The following is a 4,419-nucleotide window of genomic DNA, read 5'->3' as shown; positions in this document are numbered from 1 at the left end:
CCCCACTGTGCTCTCACTTCAGCCCCTCCTTTTGCATCTTTTTGTGTTTTTTCAGAATTGATTGGTTTCCTCGTAGCGTTCGCTGGCCCTGACATTCTCTGTAGAGTCCCTTGTTGCACACTGTGTTTCGTGGGCACCTTGGCATCAAGACTTGGCGCTTGCCTGGTGCATGGCTCACCTCATAGGTCCCCTGAGCACCGCCAGGAGTGATTCCCGAGTGCAGACCCAGGAGTAACCCTGAGCACTGCCGGGTGTCCCAAAAAACAAAAGGAAAGAAAGAAAATAGGTATCCTTTCCCGGAAGGGTAGCCCAGGGCCAAGGAGCCTGCCTTGCCTGTGGCTGACCCCACCCCACCCTGTACGTCACCCCCCCCCCAGGTCCTGCCAGCATGAGCCCCGATGACTGGATCAGAGTCGGCCTGAGCACGGCCAGGTGTCCCGTCCAGGTGTCCCGTCCTGAGCCCCCAGGTTAGGTCACTCCGCCCTCCCCACCTCCCCACCACTCCCCCGTTCCTGCTCACTCATCCTGGAGGGGACCCGCACTCATTCAGCTTGTGCTCCCATCCGGAGCAGGCCAGGCCAGACTCCTCTGTACAGCTCTCAGGCCTTAGTGGGCTGGGCCACTCCCTGGCCACGGTGCGGCAGGTGTTGCTCAGAGCACTGGGGTCACAGAGAGCAGGGCTGTCAGGGTCGGGCTCAGGGCCTCTGCCCTGTCGCTCTGCCCCTCGCCCCCCCCCCGCCCACAGATTTTATGGCCCGGCTCCTGAGGAGGGCCCTGGGCACGGTCACTGGGTCCAGGTCCCACTCGGGGGACGCCGAATGACCTCAGTTGGAGATCTGTAACTGCCAAACATTTGTCAAACGTTTTCTGAAACCACTTTCTCAGGGCCCAGGGGTCCAGAACTGGGCCCTGCAGGAACCAGAGGCATAGTGGCCAGCTAGTGCTGGCGTCTGCAGGGCAGCCCTCCGGAGCCTCAGCAGGACCCTGGCATCACAAAGGGTGGCGCCTGCCCCTTTAAGAAGGGCCCATGATGCCCTCCTCCTTGCGGAATTCTCATTCTACCTTGAAACATTCTAGACTCCAAGTGCCATTTTCAGTCTCTGTAGGAGACTGGCACGAGCCTGTTTGTCAGAGCTCAGTTCTTTAAGCTGCGAGTGCAGCGTGACACAGGTGAATCTGAGTCTCTGGGCTTTTTGCCCGCGTTTGGGCGGCTTTTTTCTCTAAAAGTTCTTTAGTGTATGATAGTTTTTAATCTTTAGTTCGTTTAAGTTTTTTTAGTAGTTATATATATATATATTTTTGGGGGGTGGGGTGGGGTGGGGTGGCCATACCTGGCTGTGCCCAGGGGTCACCCTGGCCGGCTAACGTCCCTGTGCTGACGGAGATCGAGCCCAGGACAACTGGATAGAAGGCAAGTGCCCTCCCCACTGTCCTGCCTCTCTGCCCCCTGCAGACTTTTCTATTCAATGTGGAATGACTCTGAAGTCAGTGGGCCCTCATGGGGGGCTGATGTGAAGCAGAGGAGAAGATGTCACTCCCCCGGGACTGGCTGGAGTGCTGGCACTGATGAGCGCGATGAGTCCTGCCAGCCCCACAACGCCCACTAGGCCTTCCCAGGGTCTCGGGCCGGAGTGAGGGGTTGCCGTTTTCAGGGAAAGGGAGTCGATCCTCGACCTCCTCAGGCCCCCGGGCCTTTGTCCTTCTCGCAGAAAAGCATTTCAGGAGATGAGCATGAAGCAGGAACATTTTATTTGGAGGCTTTTAGGAAGGGGAAATGAGGGAGGGAGTAACACGCTCGAGAGAGAGTGCGGCTTCTCCAGAGGCGCAGAAAGCCACTGAACACGTTAGGTTGCCTGGTTGCGTTCGGTCCGAAAGTCCACACCTCAGGAGGGGAGAAGCCCGTGACATGACCGACCTCGTAGGCAAGAGCAGTCCCTGGGCTCGGGCACACATGAGCGCCCTCCCTTGGTTCAAGGGGGCTAATCTCGGGTTTTCCCCAGGCTGCCCCTGTGGGAGTTTCTAGCTACCTAGAGTCCGTTGCTAGGGTGGTTGCCAAGGGGGTAGAGTTGAGTGGTCCAAGGTCCTCTTAGAAATTCCTTTCCTGGCCTTTGTTCCTATTCCCTCGGGGGGTCCAGCCTGCTCTAGGCCTCCTAATGTGGGTTAATTTTGACCAGACCTTGGGTCCCGTGCCCTCAGGTGGTCTTTTGGTGGCCATGAAGCTTTTGTTGACTTCCTCGGAGTTCCATGGCCATGGCGACGCTTCCCCCATCCACATGTCTGCCTCAGTTCTGTGGGTTAAGAAATGGAGTTAATACTGGCTTGTGGTTATCAAACTTGGGCAGCGTCACAGGGAACGAAGGAAACGCCAAAACCTCCTTCGCTCCCCTTTGGCGCAATTTTTTTTTCTTTCTGGGTCACACCTGGTGATGCACAGGATTTACTCCTGGGTCTGCACTCGGGAATCAGTCCTGGCAGTGCTCAGGGGACCCTATGGGATGCTGGGAATCGAACCTGGGTCGGCCGCGTGCAAGGCAAACGCCCTACCACTGTGCTATCGCTCTCCAGCCCCCCTTTGGCGCAGTCTTGCTGCGCCCTTTTCCCTGGCAGTTCTCAGCCCATAGTAAAAAGTGTGCCTGTTGCTTGCCTTAGCTTCTGTGTGTAACCCCGGGCCTCACACACACACATACGCACACACACACACACAAGACCAGCCATCACTGCTGAGTCGCCTCCCGGCTAGTCAGTGTCTGGACGGGAAGGTGGTCAGTGACACTCACAGTGCACAGGGACGATTTCTGGCTCCTGAATGTGTTTGGGGGTGATGCCAGGGAGGGCGTGAGGGTCAGCTGCCCGCAGGGCAAGTACCTGTCCCCTCTGCCCTCTGGCCCCGAATCTGCTGTTGTTTGTTTGGGATTGAGTTTTTGCGCAGGAATGACACTTGGTGGGCTCAGGGGGCTGTGCGGGAGGCTGGGGGTCGCACTCGGGGTGGCGAGTGTCAGACTGGCAGCTCTCTGGGCTCCGGAAGCTGCTGTGGTCGCTCCCCTGAGACAGACTCTCTCCTCTGCTCTTCAGAGATTTATCCCTGAGAACGAGTGCGCCTCAGAAGGCCCCACAGTGGGCTCGACGGTCGGGGCCCGGTAGTGGCCGAGGCAGCGTCTGACCACCTGGCCATGAGTCTGCTGAGGCCCAGCGGGCTGAAGGCCCCCACCAAGATCCTCAAGCATGGGAGCTGGGCCCTGAAGGCGCCCTCGGCCGGTAAGTGCGCTCAGCCCGGGCCAGGGGAGACTCATTCCCACCCGGGAACCCCCTCCCGAGTCCTCGCCCGGGAAGGGCTCCCTGAGCTGTAGGCACGTTCATGGCTCTGGGGACAGCTCTCACACACGAGTGTCACGTTCTGTGACTTTAGTGTCACGGCAACTGGTGTCAGCTGAGGCGACCAACATGCTCCCTCCTAACTGCTAGCCCCCTCGCCCGGGCTTGGGGACAGGCTGAGGGAGGTGGACTCACCTGGACTAAAGGGCCTCATTGCCGGCCGTAGCCACAGGACAGTGGGGAGGGCAACCGGCACCCCATGGGACTCTCCAGCCTCAACCTCACATGAGTGACCCTGAGCGCAGAGCCAGAAATAGGCCCTGCGGACTGGCTGGGGTGCTCCCCCCTAAAAGGAAAAGAAGATGGGCCAGTGGACACAGCAGAAATAAGACACTGGGTTGGAGCTTTCGCCTGGCTTGGTCCCTAGCATCACGGGGTGTGTCCAAAGATTTCCCCTCAGCTGCCCAAATATGACTGTGGCCTGGGATGCTGCAGTAGGTAGGCATGTCCCCTTCACGGCGGGCCTGGCCAGGCTTCGCCACAAGCAGCCCCCGGCATTGGCTGGGAGAAGCCCCAAGCACTGCTGGGTGTCCTTCCCCCCCACCACCACACTTTAACTGGACCTGGACAGGCCCTTTCTGACCCTTCTGACCCTTCTGACCCTTTCTGCTGTTCCAGCGGCTGCTCCCGTTGAGGAGTCCGTGCCTGGGGAGAAAACCCCCAGCGCCCCCTCCTCGGAGACGCAGGAGGAGTTTGTGGACGACTTCCAGGTCGGGGAACGAGTCTGGGTGAAGGGGAACAAGCCTGGATTCATCCAGTTCCTCGGGGAGACCCAGTTTGCCCCTGGTCAGTGGGCCGGGATCGTCTTGGACGAGCCCATCGGCAAGAACGACAGCTCGGTGGCGGGTGTGAGCTACTTCCAGTGCGAGCCACTGAAGGGCATCTTCACCCGGCCGTCCAAGCTGAGCAGGAGCTTGCAGGCCGACGATGAGACCAACGGCCTGCAGCCAGCGCCTGCTGCCCGGGTCACACCGCCCCTGTCAGCCTCCCCGGCCCCTGCCGCCGCCCCGAAGGCGCCCCAGCCCTCCACAAAGGAGGCACCGGCCA

This window comes from Sorex fumeus, unplaced genomic scaffold (genome assembly GCF_029834395.1).
Source record: "Sorex fumeus unplaced genomic scaffold, SorFum_2.1 ptg000313l, whole genome shotgun sequence".
NCBI lineage: Eukaryota > Metazoa > Chordata > Mammalia > Eulipotyphla > Soricidae > Sorex > Sorex fumeus.
The sequence above is the reverse complement of the archived record's forward strand: the minus strand, read 5'-3'. Positions refer to the sequence as shown.